The 16,407-nt window shown below is 42.0% G+C and overlaps 1 protein-coding gene across 5 annotated transcripts in view; it reads left to right on the top strand.

Annotated features, from left to right (window-relative positions):
- CACNA2D3 (calcium voltage-gated channel auxiliary subunit alpha2delta 3) overlaps positions 1-16,407 on the top strand; it is a 648,666-nt gene that overhangs the window by 568,112 nt on the left and 64,147 nt on the right. The gene's annotated exons all lie outside the window — the stretch shown is intronic.

Here is a 16,407-nt window from a genome sequence, read left to right as displayed (position 1 = left end):
TTCCGCTTCCACCCTTCCTATTTATAATAAAATTAATTTCCTATTGACATAAATTTTTTGTCAGTTTGCAACTAGTGAAACAGATACATTTGTCTGAAAAAAATAATAATTAGGGCCAATATCTTATCACTAGCCCTAGATAAACCATTAACTCAGTGGAATTTGCATAGGTGTTGAGTCAACAGTTGATTTAATGTGTCTGCTCTTAGTTCAGTCTAGCAGTAGAATAGTGGCCTATGAAAATCATTTTGGCCAGATAATGAAACTCTCTTCCAACATACTTTGTGATCCATTCAGCAGTCACATTATTTTATGGCTTGAACTAGAGATATACAGAAATTGTCCTTTCATTGCCGTGGAGTTTTCTGCTGGTCCTTCCGAGCCATGGAAGGCTGCTATGGAAGTTGCATGGATAATTTCATATATTTTCAAACCTAGCTTCCTAATGTGTTCTGTTAATGCATGTGCATTTATTTGGTCTTTTTTTTTTTTTTGCCAGTCATAAAGTTACACAGGCTACATCAAGGGGGCATGAAGAGTATAGTGAATCTTTCTGGCTACCCATCCCATAGGTGTGCAGGAATTTCTGGACAATAGAAAAGTAGTGGGCAACAGATGAACAACTCCTGCCTGCCACCACCGCCTGTTTTATTTCCAGGGTATAAATTTTGTTGTTTAGTTGTTAAGTCATGTCCAACTCTTCGTGACCCCATGGACCAGAGCATGTCAGGCCCTCCTGTCTTCCACTGCCTCTCGGAGTTGGGTCAAATTCATGTTGGTCGCTTCGATGACACTGTCCATCCATCTCGTCCTCTGTAATTCCCTTTTCCTCTTGCCCTCACACGTTCCCAATATCAGGGTCTTTTCCAGGGAGATTCTCTTCTCACGAGATGGACAAAGTATTGGAGCATCAGCTTCAGGATCTGTCCTTTCAGTGAGCACTCAGGGTTGATTTCCTTTAGAATTGATAGGTTTGTTCTCCTGGCAGTCCAGGGGATTCTCAAAATCCTCCTCCAGTACCACAATTCAAAAACCATAGCTTTGACTATACAGACCTTTGTTGGCAAGGTGATATCTATGCTTTTTAAGATGCTGTCTAGATTTGTCATCACTTTTCTCCAAAGAAACAGTCATCTTTTAATTTTGTGGCTGCTGTCACCATCTGCAGTGATCATGGAGCCCAAGAAAGTAAAATCTGTCACTGCCCCTTCTGTTGCAAGGAGGTGATGGGCCCAGTGGCCATGATCTTAGTTTTTTTGATGTTGAGCTTCACACCATTTTTTTGCACTCTCCTCTTTCAACCTCATTAAGAGATTCTTTAATTCCTCCTCACTTTCTGCCATCAGTGTGGTATCATCTGCATATCGGAACTTGTTGATATTTCTTCTGGCAACCTTAATTCCGGTTTGGGATTCATCCAGTCCTGCCTTTCACATGATGTATTCTACATATAAGTTAAATAAGCCGAGGGACAATATACAGCCTTGTTGTACTCCTTTCCCAATTTTGAACCAATCAGTGTTTCCATAGCCAGTTCTAACTGTTGCTTCCTTTCCCACATATAGATTTCTCAGGAGATAGATAAGGTGGTCAGGCACTCCCATTTCTTTAAAGACTTGCCATACTTTGCTGTGGTCCACACAGTCAAAGGCTTTTGCGTAGTCAATGAAGCAGAAGTAGATGTTTTTCTGGAACTCTCTGGCTTTCTCCATAATCCAGCGCATGTTAGCAATTTGGTCTCTAGTTCCTCTGCCCCTTCGAAATACAGCTTGTACTTCTGGGAGGGTATAAATAGACAAGTATTTCAAATCTCTTGGTCATTACTTTTCTACATTTCAGGAATTTCTGTAGAACTATGGGAGAGGTCGCCAGAAGAGTTCACTTCTACTCTGGATGGCTCCTTGATGTGCCCTATGTAATATGTGATTGACTGTCCAAGACTGGCAAAGAGCTAATGAAAGAAATGCATCTATGTACATGATGATTCCTAAATATATATTTGGTTTTGGGATCTACAGGAAGAAAAGGTTTGTTTCATGTTTTGAAGCTTGAGAAATAGTAAGCCGGGGAAAATACTAAGCATAGTCTCATAGTACTTCATCTGTCCAAATGGTTCTCTGATAAAGTGAGTTTTCTGGAAAGATATCAGGATTTGGTTTCATACAATGTTTAATAAGGCTCAGTGTTAAGGACAAATTTTAAAAGGCTTTCTGAATCATCTATTTACCATGAATTTATGAAGAACTGTTCAGTTCTTGTCTTTGTATTGAATGCTGAAATCTATAAGTTTAAAAGGCAAGATTTATTCTGCTTTCTGGTTAAGTAGGTTAGGAATGATGATTAGTGACAAAAACACCATCTGTGTCTAGTGGATTAATTGGGGATTGTACTATAATCACTACTAGATTTCATTCAGAACTTTGATTCATTTTCATTTGGTAGTTTCAGTGTGCTTTGGATCAGTCTTCCTCAAACGTTACAGTGCATAAAATAAAGTCATTGCCCATCCAGCCTGTTTCAAAGATGTTTCCTAATGCTGCAATCACACAGGGAGATTGTTTGTTTGTTTGTTTGTTTGTTTGTTTGTTTGTTTGTTTGTTTGTTTGTTTAATTGGGCTTCTACCTCGCCCATCTGGACCAAAGGTCTACTCTGGGCAGCATTACAAATTTAAAAACAGTTAAAAAAAACAATAAATATATACTATAAATCCAAGATGGCAAAATGTGAATTTAAGATATGGCAGGAGGGAAAGAAAGCCTGCCCAAATAGCCAGGTCTTGACTTTTCTTCTGAATAACCCAGAGAGGTAGCAAGGCAGATCTCCAGGGGCAGATTGTCCAGAGATAAGGGGCCACTGCCGAGAAGGCCCGGTTCCACGTTCTTTCCTTCCAGACCTCCCTCGGCATTAGGCCCCTCAGCCGCCCACTCTGGCTGGAATGAGTGACTCTGGCAGAACTGGGTGGGAGGAGACGCTCTGCCAGATATCGAGGTCCTAAACCATTTAGGGCTTTGTATATCATTGTTAAGACTTTGAAATCAATGTGGAAGTGAATGGTCAGCCAATGCAAGTGTGGGGGAAATATGCTGGTACCTTTTCACCCCTGTAAGAAGTCTGGCCGCCATATTCTACACCATCTGGAGTTTCTGCATCAGTCTCAAAGGCAGCTCCACATACAGTGCATTACAGTAGTCTAATCTTGAGACTACAAGCATATGGACCAAAGTGGTGAGTGCCCCTACATCAAGATAGGGACGCAGCTGGACAATCTGCCAAAGATGGAAGTGTGTGGAACGGATCACTGATGCCACCTGGGTTTCCATGGTGAGTGATGGGTCCAGATGTACACCCAAACTGCGAACCACACTCTTGGTGGTAAGAATCACCCCCCCCCCAAAGAGAGGGAGTTTCCCAAACCACTGATGCCTGGGGCACCCACCTGAAGGACCTCAATCTTGCCCGGGTTCAGCCTCAATCCATTCTCCTGCATGCATTGCTGAACAGCCTACAGGCAGCGCTCAAGGGATAAAACTGCATCCACTCTTGTTGGGGAAAGGAGATGTAGAGCTGAATATCATCAGTGTACTGATAGCATGAAGTCCCACACCCCCTGATGACCCCTCCCAGCGGCCTCATATAGATGTTAAACAGCATTGGAGAGATGACCGAGCCATGCAGAACCCCACAATTGAGGCTCCACAGAGCCGAGGAACTCTCTCCAATCTGCAGTCTCTGGGGACGGTCCTCCAAGAAGGAATGGAGCCAGGCAAGAGCAAGGCCACCAATTACCAACTCAGAGAGCTTCCCCAGGAGGATACCTTGGTCGATGGTATCAAAGGCAGATGAGATATCAAGGAGGAGGTTGATGTAGTTTTCTGAGTTTTTCAGAATTTTCTGTTCCAACCCCCCAACACACACACACACACACACACACACACACACACACACACACACACACACACACACACACACACACACACACACACACACACACACACACACATTGTGTCCACTGCAGAAACCACTTTTGTCACTCACACAGATAATGATTCATTACCTCCAGAAAGCTGCAATGCAAGAGATCATATCCCATCTAAAATCACTGGAATTGTCAGCTGGAGCAAAAGCTTCCACCCAAAACTGCCCTGTTCCCTATCCCTTCCCTCTTCCCCTTTGTCGTGGACTTCTTCCTTCTTAAAAAGCAGTTTGACAGATGATATAGCACTGAACTGACATAACAATCTGTCTGCCTAGCTTAGTCCACTGGATAAGTGTGAAATCATTCTTGGTAAAAGGAAACAGCTGAGCTGGGGAGAGGGGGCGAGCTGAATGAGAGATCCTAAAGCTAAGCCACTTTTGGGGAAGGGAGTGGGTTGGCTTTGGACAAAAGTGTGCCTGGCAGAAGGGACAGAAAGACAAAAAGAAGGAAGTAGGCCAAAACCTTCTGCCTAGTTGCACCCCCCCACTGCCCCTTTGCACGGGGATATGCAATCACATGTGCTAGAAAATGGAAAAAAGTGATGCTAGCCGAATCAGAGCAAAACAAATAACCTCTGTGCCAGCTGAACACAAAGAAACTATTCCCCTTGGGAAAAGACCAGGCTCCCCCATGCTAATTTTTATGCCATGTAGTTGCCAGTAAATGCTTCCATTTTAACCATGTCAACTCTGACTGAAAACACAGGGTAAATCAACAATCTAGTCAGACCCTAGGAAGCACTCTGCATCTTGGTAATTTGATCTTTCCAATATTATTCAGTCTTATAATAATAGACCTGACACAGTTTACCTATTGGCTTTTGTGCTACCTACCTTGAAGTTACACTTTGAAAACTTTGAAATAATTGTACACTTGCAAACTTTTTGGTAACGTCGTTGCAGAGATGGGCTTCAACAAGGAAAGTGAGAAGCACTTGAGGCAGGATAGAAATAAGATTTTCTGTAATCTTCAATGCAGAAATCTCTTTCTGACTTAGGCCAGACCTAGGAATTTTGTCTGCAGGAAAGAAGGCATTGCAAGTCTAGCATTACAAAAAAATCTGAGAAAATTTGTGAGGTTGGGTTACATTTAATGTACATTTACATCACAAGGTTACATTTAATTGCAACTGGAATATAGTAATAGCTAGAGTCTTTAAATCAAATTTCTTGAGTCTGCCTGGTTAGTGGTGGCAACAAAATTGACTTCAGTTTTTCTATCAATTCCCAGCTCTGCACAGTTGTGTATGCTGTGCATCTTTGTAGATACAGTGAAAATGTCAGGCAGATAGACATGATTAAAGTTAATTAGTGAGTTCATATTGTTAGGGTAAATGGAAACAGATTATACTTACATACAACCAGAAGAAACTAAAGGGATCAAGAAAGGGGGGAATCAAAAAAGCATGACTGAAATTAAGTACAGGATTTACATGTTGTTTTATTTAGGTATTTCAGATCATTTCTTGCCTCTTCTCAAAGAATGTACATCTGACTTAGTTTTATTGTCAGTTTTGATGCATAATGGAAGATTGCAATTCTGTCTTTCTCTTTGTGCCCTATGCACATTTGATATTTTTTGCAGGTTTATGATTAGGATTTTGTTCTAAATAATGTCATTTCATTTGTAGATCTTAAACAATGAACATGTTGGTATTATTATATTATGTTATATATGGTGATGAAGTCAAAATCAAGAAGGAATTTTTAAGAGGGTTGAGCACTCAGTCTTTTTAAAACACAGAATTAGCCCAACAGTTCAATCCAAAACCTTTACAGCAGTCTTTTCCAACCTATTAAAAGCTTCATATTCAAAATTCTCATCTGTGATTACTGGCTGACTTTGCACAAATGTTGGGACCTCACAGGCATCAACCAGAGGGATTGCAAGTATCAAGCCGTAGTTTCCTACATATTTATATGGAATGACACATAGCCTCCTCAAATGGATGCAGCAGTTTGGCCATGAAAGGAAATTTCTTTGAAATCACCCATCACAATGAGTGCAATAGGATGTATATAGTAACAGCAAACTCAGTTTTCCAAGCTTGGCACCCTATGTAGCCAAAACAGAATGCAAAGGGGTGAAGGGGTATTTGTAGATTTGCAATAGCACACATAGAAAAATAATTACAAAGAAAATTAAGTGTGGGGACATATATTTCATCTGCCCTGCAGTGTATAACGGAGAGTGCTATTGAGCCATTGTCTTTAGTGAATTGTAGTTGGTCCTGAAATAGCCAGCCAGGAACTGGAATAGCCATGTAATTAATATTTGTGACATTTTCCCACGTGGAGTACTGAGAAGGCAAACACTTTCCATGTGATGTTCTCAAGCAGGAATGATGTGAATTACCTTGTTGTTTGCCAGTCTTGCTGCCACCACTGTTCTTCATTTCAATGGCAGACGTGTTTTTACAAGGCAATATACAGAAGGCTTCCATTCTTGGGTCTCTATTCCTGTTCCTTCAGGACTTTTCAAAACATCTGTTTCATGCAGTCGACAGTTTCTGTGAGTTTTATATCATGGAGACCTTCTGGCATATTTCCTAACTACAAGCAGATTTTTTAGGCTATACCCACCATGTTTTTAAAATTCTTTTCCACCCACAAAAAAACTTTTTATATGGGAGTGGAGAGAAAAACAAGGTATCGAAGTGAACTCCTCATTCTTTACCACATGGACCATGGTTGTGTGATTGTCAGAAATAATAAATCCTTGAAACACTCAATTGAGGGTGAATTACACTGATTTAGCTGCCGAGCTCTTTCAAGGCAGGCCACTGAGGGGTCTTTTTTATAAAGAGAAGGTATTGCAAAGCACATGTTGTTTATGAAAGTGGCAAGAATGCTGCTAAATCTGCTTTTGTTTAAGTGTAGGAATGGTGTATAGTCTTCTACCAGTGAAAATCTTGGTACAGGTTTAGAAATTTGACAGGTAAAATTACTAAGCACTTGGAATTCTTCTCGGTTGCATCAACAGAGATCACTGTTTGCATCAAGGGGTCATTGTTGTTTAGTCGTTTAGTGGTATCCGACTCTTCATGACGCCATGGACCAGAGCACGCCAGGCTCTCCTATCTTCCACTGCCTCCCAGAGTTGTCTCAAATTCATGTTGGTTGTTTCGATGACACTGTCCAACCATCTCGTCCTCTGTCATCCCCTTCTCCTCTTGCCTTCACACTTTCCCAACATCAGGTTCTTTTCCAGGGAGTCTTCTCTTCTCATGAGATGGCCAAAGTACTGGAGCCTTGGCTTCAGGATCTGTCCTTCCAGTGAGCACTCAGGGTTGATTTCCTTCAGAATTGGTAGTAATAGAAGTACTGTACTCCATTCTGCTTTGGTCAGACCTTACCTGAAGTGCTGAGTCCAGTTCTGGCCAGAATCCTATTTTGTACATCCATTGTGTACAAACCCAAGATGGGGTTTGCCAGGAAGTTACTCTTAGATGTAAAGTTCTTCACAAGATGAATTTTGACAGGCACATTTGTTTTAGAAGAGGCAGGAAGGAGTAAGGTTGTTATTTTAAAGTTATGGCTGATGCAGCTGTGGGTTGGATTTCACACTCCAGTTTTTAACTGCACAGTTATATTTTAAAATTAGCTCTTTATACCTTCCTCTTTTTATTTGGCTTAAGCTGATACACTTTATCTCACTTCCTCAGAGGTATGGATCCCATGATCTGTAATAATAGCTTGTGATCTTATTAAAGTATTTGCCACATAAAACATGTTGGTCTTTAAGCTGCAATAAGACTCTTCACTGCTTTTGCCACAACAGGCTAAAATGACTAAGTAGCCCCTTGTACATTTATCTTCCCACCTCTCATAAGTAAACAAATGTTACAATTCTTTTTTTAAAAAAATCTCAGTGCCAGCCACTGTCCAGTGGTACAAAACATATTCAAGCAATGAGGTTGCACAATATCTGTAACTATAAAAGTAACTAAAACAGTTGGACAGCAAAAGGAGTCAAGTTCTCTCTCATTATGTCATCACAGAGAAGGACTTAATTCCAAGTAGAATGAATATATATTGAATTACTTTCAAGCTCAGAATATAACTCTGTGTTGCATGCATGATGAAAGAGGAGTTGAGTGATTTAGGGATGTGTTTCCTCAGCTGAACCCCAAACATACCACAATGTGAGTAGTGACACAGTTAAATCAACAATTAAATCATTTTACTGAGAGTACTTAGCATTACTTCACAAACAAGCATCTCTGCCCAGGGCAGCTGTGCTGATTTCCATCTGCCAATGGAGAAGTTCTCATGCGCCTGCTGATAGCACATGCAGGCTCCTAACGAATTGCTTTAGACTAAAGCTTGGAAAAGTTACTTTTTGAGCAACATCATTTTTTGGACTTTTAGATCATTTTTCTTCTTTCAAGGCACAAGAGCTCCCACAGTAATGTCTACAGACTGAATCTAGCCGAGGATACAGACAGAAGCACCACCGTCTCCCCATGACTAATCAATGCACTGAACTTGTTAGAGATCGAAAAACCCCTGTCACTGCACTCTTACGGATTATCCTCAATCTGTTACACTTCATTCTTAAAACTCACTTGTGTTGTATACAGGCAGTTTGCTTGCAGCTGCATGTGGGTAGGGGGGAAAGTCATTTCCAGAGTAAAACTGAACTACTGTACTGTGCATTTGGGGAAATTCTTATTGTAATTTAAAACAACCGTAACAAGATTTGTGGTGGATAATGATTGTTAGCATTTTCTCTCGTCTTATCTCTATCATGGTCATGAGTTAGGATTATGGATTATGTTTGGCTGTGTTATTAACATCATATTGAGGTCAGACTTCTATCTACAGAGAAGACCTAACATGGCACAGAGGATAGCAGTGACCAAGGGGAGAGGTTTTCATTTGAGAAATGCCCTAGCCAACTGCAGGTTTTTAGTTACAGCAACATGTTATAGTAAGTGTGGTGGTTTTACTGTGTATTTCAGTGGTTTATATATTTGCTGACTAGTCTCTTGGAATTTATTGGATGAAAAGTAGCATCAAGCTTTTTAACGATTACTTATTCATTTAGTTATTAAAATATTTACTATATTCCATCCACTAGGATCCCTGAAGCAATGTACAATAAATTGGGTAGAACCTTATTTGTAAATCAATGAGTGACAAATAAAGAAATACAAAGAAGAACCACTTTGGTATTAAACCATGCTGAGATTGTTGCTCCTGAAGGCTTTCAGGAGTGGTAAGGTAAAGGTTTCCCTTGACATTTAATCCAGTCGTGTCTGACTCTAGGGCACGGTGCTAATCCCCATTTCCAAGCCGTAGAGCCAGCATTTGTCTGTAATCATTTTCTGTGGTCACGTGGCCAGCGCAACTAGACACGGAACATCGTTACCTTCCTACCGTGGTGGTACCTATTTATCTATTCACATTTTTACCTGCTTTCGAACTGCTAGGTTGGCAGGAGCTGGGACAAGTGACGGGAGCTCACCCCGTTGCGTGGATTCGAACTGCTGGCCTTACGATCTTGCGCCCCAGAGGCTCTGCGGTTTAACATGCAGCGTCACCACATCCTTTCTCAGGAGTGGTAGTTTACCCTTTGTTGCTGATGCAGGGGGGGCTTTTTTGCTTTTGATCATGAGGCCAGGGAATCTGAAAGTGCTTTGGAGATACATGTTTAGCAGTCCTTTATCTTGTTTGCACCTACAAAACTTCACTTTAAGAAGTGCGCTGTGTGCAGGTCAAAATGTATCTCTTACCAATGGATATTCTGAGTGGCTCCTTTGCTTAGGAGACCTCCACTACATGCAGACTTGCACGCACTGTTTCACATTTGTGCCTCAGAACCAAAAAAATGGCACAAATCTTAGAGCTATCCTTTGGGAAAGGACCGTTTTTTCATCCAACACCATCATGAGGGGTAAATTAGAGACTTGGATTAAAATTTGCAACTCATTTAGAAATCTAGATTCTTGGTAAATGTGCCTTCTATTCTGTCTCCTATTTTTCAGCAGCTGCCTCTTTTATTCTCCTGTCTGTAGACCACCCTAGTTCTGTAATTATATTTCCTAAGGGTGGGCCTTCTGAGAAATTCACAAGCAGAACTCCCTGCTTATGACTGTTCTAAAATAAGGCTGGTTTTGTCAATTAGTGGGGGAGATTACATTATTGTTATAAGACTAGTAAGTGCATGCTATGTTTGATAAGAAATGGCACTGTTGATGGTTTCTGTTCTTCTTTGATTATAGTGAATGAAAGTGTGGATTATTTAGGAGCAAAAACATTACTGTAAATGTTTCTCCTACTAATGCAATTAGGAAATATCGGCTTCAGTTAACATAGCTTAAGCAAAACATGTTGTCTTCATCAGACTTGTTCTCATTATTAAACAGGCAAAACCCTGTCCGGGAAGTTAAACAAAGGGATACAGAAACTCAATCAAAACACTAATTTGTAGATATCACATTCATGCTCGATAGCCTAATCCAATATGGCTGAATCTGAAAAGGGAACCAATGTGAATTCAGGAATCAGATATGGCTTGTACTGTTCCTATAGGCACAGTTTGCTGCCTTTGAGCTGACAGAGATAAACATTTTACTACATTACTGTCTATTTTTTCTGTGCCTGGATTTAATGTGTTACATTTGTTCTTGTTTTTAGGATCCCTTCAGTTTCCATCCGACAGATAAATGAAACCATAATGGTGATAGGAAAGCACGGATTATTTAACTGTCATGGCATAGTGCAGGCATGATGGTGGTTAAAATTATGAATTTTGTATGCAAAAATATGTCTTAAACTGTAGTTTCATTCAAACTGCACATTTTAAACTGAGTTGGGACCTATGGGAAATGAGTACCCTTAGTGAGAGAAAGGTGGCATATAAAACAAACAAACAAATTAGAAATGTGGAAGTTGGTGCCCAACTATGTTCTAACCCGGACATTAGCCTGGGAAGTCTGAACCAGTTCATGTCTTATTCAAATTAATTAAATTTAAATATTTCAAGTATGTCTCTACCAGACGGCTTTGCAAGGAGTTTAGAGGTCCCCAGGAGTATCCTCAACATTTCTGTGGCTGTCTGATACTATAAGGAAACAATTTTATTAGCTGTAAAATGTCACATAGGGCCATTGGGCATATTTAGAGTAGGAATCTAAATCCTCTCTTTTCTTGCCCTCAAGCTAAGGGCAAGGAATACTAATATTTTTCTTCTTGCTGGTGAGGATGGCAAGGAATTCCCTAGAGCTGCTCAAAAATTTCTCACATTAGGGGGAATAATATTCTGCACAAAAAGAATCATTTTGACATTGGTTCAGTGGAACCAATTCCCTTGAGAAGTGGTGAGTGTTCCAAGACTGGAGGCACTCAAGAGTAGTTTAGACAACTACCTGGCAGATATCCTTTGATTTGTATTCCTGCATTGAGCAGAGGGTTGGACTCAGTGGCCATATGGGCCCCTTCCAAATGCATTATTCTATGATTTTGCTTGGGTTTTGTGCAAATTCTATGAATTTGCTTGGGTTTTGTGCAAAATTGCTTTGATTTTACCCAAAATGGTGGATTGGCAACCTGTGCAAATTCTTCCAAATTAGAATGTGTGTGGCTTTATGTATGAATTCAAAGCATTCAATAGTTTGCTGACATCTTCAGTAGCAACTCACCCATCCTTCTGTACTTTGGTATGTGTGTTTGCTTTGCTTCTCAAAGAGACTAGAGACGTTTCATGTATGTTATAGGGGCCAAGAGTGATGTAAAATCATTATTTCTGTTGTATTCACTAGAAGACAAGGAACCTAGCAGAGGTTTCAAATGATTCGTCTAGGTGTCTTGTGATGTTCAAATACCCTGTGTTAATTAGAACAGAGTATGTAATGAGTATTCTTTCCATCGTTAGTAGAGAGGAATTTTCATATTACAAGTATTTGCATATATGGCTGGAACAAATTGTGAAAGGAATTCTAGATTCTTCTTTCTGCTCCAGAGTTCCTGCAGGCTGAAATGATTTCATTCTGTTCTCTGTCAAAACTTCACAGAGCAGAACTAATCTCTAAATAACCATCTCTCAGCCATCTCTAAATAACATTCTCACCAGCAGTTGAACCTAATGAATTATTGAGTCATCCCTGAAGATGATTGTGTCAGCTGTCATCAGGTTCTTCCACATCATTTATAGATGGAAAAAATCAACCAATTGATTTTAGAATGCTGTAAGATGTCTTAGGCATCTTGGGTCATGCTAGACAAATGTGTCTCACATCCAAAGACCTCCAAGGCAGGGAAGGGTTGGCAGACATTGTGTTTTGTCCTGAGGAAGCAGAACTGATAGGAGACAGATGGTGCACTCAGCCAGTGTAGGCTGGTGAGTTGAACAAGAGTTGGTGGAGAAATAAAGACCAGTCTGTGATCCAGATCCACGAGAACAAATAGAAGGATGGAGAGGTCCTGAGGTCAGTATAGAACAATGATGGCAAACCTATGGCACACGTGCCACACCTGGCACACAGAGCCATCTCTGTTGGCATGCGAGCCATAAGTTTCCATAGAGAAATACTTACCCGTCCTCCGATCCTGGATTTCGGCACTCCCCTCTGCTGGTGCAGTGGTCCAGTGGAGAGGTGCAATGGCGACCATTACCAGTCTAGCCCAATGGGGGATTGGAGGACCAGTAAGTATTTATTTGTTAATACCACCCATAGAGGGGGGGGGGAAATGAGCATTTAACCCAGGGGCCGCTGGAGGCAGGGTCTGGGTGAGGTTGGGCCGCATCAGATTTTCCACAAGAAAAGTTTTGTTTAAAAAATTCCAATCTTCTCGAATCTATTTTTAACACAAAATAAGATGAAAAAATAAACAAATTAAGAATAAGAAAATAAATAAATAAATCAGTAGTAGTGGTGGTGGTGGTGGTGGTGGTGGTGGTGGTGGTGGTGGTGGTGGTGGTGGTGATGATGATGATGATGATGATGATGATGATGATGATGATGATGATAATAATAATAATAATAATAATAATAATAATAATAATAATAATAATAATAATAATAATAATAATAATAATAATAATAATAATAATAATAATAATAATAATTCTCTAGTGAGCGACTATATGTGGTTTCTTCAGTCTTCTATATCTGCTGTATTTAGATTCAAATGTCTGCATTAACTGTTCTTTAACCTTCAATCTTCTAAACATGAATTGTCCTGAACATGAATGGAACATTGAAGAACATGAACTGTTCTTCTGCACGTGGCTTCTCTTGCCTACTCCTGGTAGAGACCTGGCAGCGCTTCCTCTTGCATAGCCGAGCCACATTTGGCTTGAGAGAGGAAGCAGTTGAGACCCTCAGTATGGCTTGAAGATGATCATCAGTCAGTCTGGACCTGTATTCATACTTATTGAAGTTCAAGGAGAAGAGCTTTTTGCACAAGTATGTGCTCCCAAAAAGGCACATGATCCGCTTGAACATTTGGGAAAGCTCAGGGAAGCTGGGAGTCAATTCTCTCAAAAATTGCTTTTCCACTCACTTTCCTGAACTTCGCTTTGAGCTCAGAGTTGCACTGCAGGTCAATGAGCGCCATTTGAAGCACAGGAGGGGCATCTTGCACATCAAAGAAGAAGGGGTCCGCAAAAATTTGAAATGTGGTTCTGTGCATCCAGAAGGGGGGCCCTCTCTCTGCCCGGCAGTCTTCTCCCTCAGGGGTTTGGCACCACTGGGACTTCTGCTTTTAGGTCTCTCTCTCTCTCTCTCTCTCTCCCCCCCCCCCGCTCTTCTCGGGTCACCTGGCGAGGCTGCTGCTGCTGTCTGTCCTACACGACATGTAATATAATTGCTTAGGAGCTCAGGCAGGGAACCCACAATGCCTAGCTCACACCCTCACATGGAGAAATACTATGTTCCCAATTCCTGTGACATCACAAGGCCCCACACCATGACTTCACAAAGACCCACACCAGGCATTGGGCCCAAGATATGAGGGGATGGGGAAGATATTCCCGTGATAGTCCCTGACAAACAAGACAACACTTCAAAACCATTCCAGAAAATTCTTTTATTGGTTTTGGAAAAGAGGCTAAACGGTTATCCTCAGTGGAGACAACGGCCTGGTTCAGCTCCAGCAGGATGCCTGCCTTCTGGTCCCTTGCATCCCCCTGGGGAAGAGAACACTTCAGACCCTACGAGAGAGAGAAAAACAACTAAGGGGTGAGCTCATCCATTGCCTTCAACCAGCTTCAACCCAGGTGTATCCACCAACCAATTTTCTGGCAACTTCATCCCAAAGTTCTGCCTGCCAACATCCACTGGCTTCCACCAGGAATAGCCACCCATTCATCTCTTCCACTCCGCTTCTGAAGCCAGCCTCCGCCAGCTCCTGAATCCTGAGTCACACACACGACCCGGCCACATCCCCACGGAATGCCAGCCAGCCCATTCACACACACACTCACACACACACACACACACACACACACACACACACACACACACACACACACACACACACACACACACACACACACACACACACACACACACACACCCCAGCCGCCACCACCCTGACACACACACACACCTTCACTCCACCAGCCATTCACTCACATGCCCGGGCTTCCATCCACCAATATCCACCAAGTTTCCACCAGCTGGTTTCAGGAGGCTAATGTCCCCTGGCTTCATCCACCAACCTCTGCTGGCTTTCGTCTTGTGGTCTCAGCCAACTTCTGCAGGGAGATTCCACCAGCTTCTGTCTGCCAACATCCACCGACTTCCTCCCGGTCCATCGCTGACATCAGCCAGCTTCAGGCCACGGATCTCCGCCAGCCTAGAGCTGTGAACTCGCAAGCACACTTAGCAAGTTCATCTGCTTTCATGAGAGAACTTGCCTTGGGCAGAAGGGCTGGGTCCCCTGCAGCCACTGCTGCTCTCTCTGCGGGACTGCCCTCTGGCCACTGGCCTCCCTTCTGGTCTCCTGCCCTGCCCAGCAAGCCCCTTTTATCTGCCAGCAGAGAGGTGGGGCTCTGTGAGGTCACAAAGGCCCAGGAGAGAGGGGTTGGGTTCCCAAGGCAGCAGCAGCACCCTCAGGATTGGCTGAGTACTGAAGATGATGCCAACAGTCCCTCTGAACATGTGATTCATCCACAAAAGCTTGCATTTTGCATGATTTTTTTAAAAAATTGTGTCCTAATAATGTATCCCCTGTCACCAATCACTGATTGTTAAATTTCCCCATATTGGCCTTCTGACAGGATTCTAAGCTGGTCCTCCAAAAAGTTATCTCCCAGCATTTGCATCAAAAGGAACTTTCCTAAGCCTTGAGCTAGGGGGAAAAATGAAAGTAATAAATGAATAAGGATGGCCACACAATGAAGCCGTTGACCCCTTTTTTGCCTCTTTTTGGACATATTTTCTTGCCCTTGCCATGAAAAAGATATTATAAGGAGCCCGTTAAGAAAACAACCTGTGTTTGAAGCCTTTGGAACTCCCACTGGAAGGCAGATTTGCCCCCACCAGTAAGTATTTATTTGTTAATACCTCCCGTGGGGGGGGGGGGAGAAAGAGAGAGAGAGAGAGAGAGAGAGAGAGAGAGAGAGAGAGAGAGAGAGAGAGAGAGAAGCATTTAACCCTTGCAGAGCAGGAACAGTTGTTTTTTCTAAACTAAACCCTCAGCATTCAGGTTTTAATTGCAGTATTGGCACTTTGAAATACAGTGGACCCTCGACTTACAGACTTTTTGAGTTACAGACTTCTCTGGCCGCAAAATTTAGATTCGACTTGCAGCCGGAGAATCAACTTACAGACCAGAAAAAAACCAAAACGGAACAAAACTAAAATAAAAACTGCCAGTTATGGGATTAATCGGTTTTCAATGCATTGTAGGTCAATGGAGATTCGACCTACAGACTTTTCGACTTGCAGCCACCATTCCAATACGGATTAATTCCATAAGTAGAGGGTCCACTGTAAATAAGTTGATTTTGTGTTGCAGTTTGGGCACTCGGGCTCAAAAAGGTTCACCATCACTGGTCTAGAACAGTGGTTCTTAACCTTTGTTACTCAGATGCTTTTGAACTGCAACTCCCAGAAACCCCAATCAGCACAGCTGGTGGTGAAAGCTTCTGGGAGTTGCAGTCCAAAACTCCTGAGTAACCCAAGGTTAAGAACCAGTGGTCTAGAACACACGCACACACACACACAGAGAGAGAGAGAGAGAGAGAGAGAGAGAGAGAGAGGTAGCTTTGAGTCTCATATCAAGTGTTCTGATGCCTCTCCATTTGTTCTCACCTGATGCTCTGCTTGCATTGCAGAGTAGGAACTGAGGAGCAATAATTCACGGTTTCAGTTCTTGGCGGCTTTCCCAATCCATTTGGGTCCTCTCTATTCACGTCAGAGTCCTGATACTGACAGCCAATGTCTAAATCATGATAAAACATATTTTCTGCCACACCA

This window comes from Pogona vitticeps, chromosome 2 (genome assembly GCF_051106095.1).
Source record: "Pogona vitticeps strain Pit_001003342236 chromosome 2, PviZW2.1, whole genome shotgun sequence".
In the NCBI taxonomy this organism is placed as follows: Eukaryota; Metazoa; Chordata; class Lepidosauria; order Squamata; family Agamidae; genus Pogona; species Pogona vitticeps.
The sequence above is the reverse complement of the archived record's forward strand: the minus strand, read 5'-3'. Positions and strand labels throughout refer to the sequence as shown.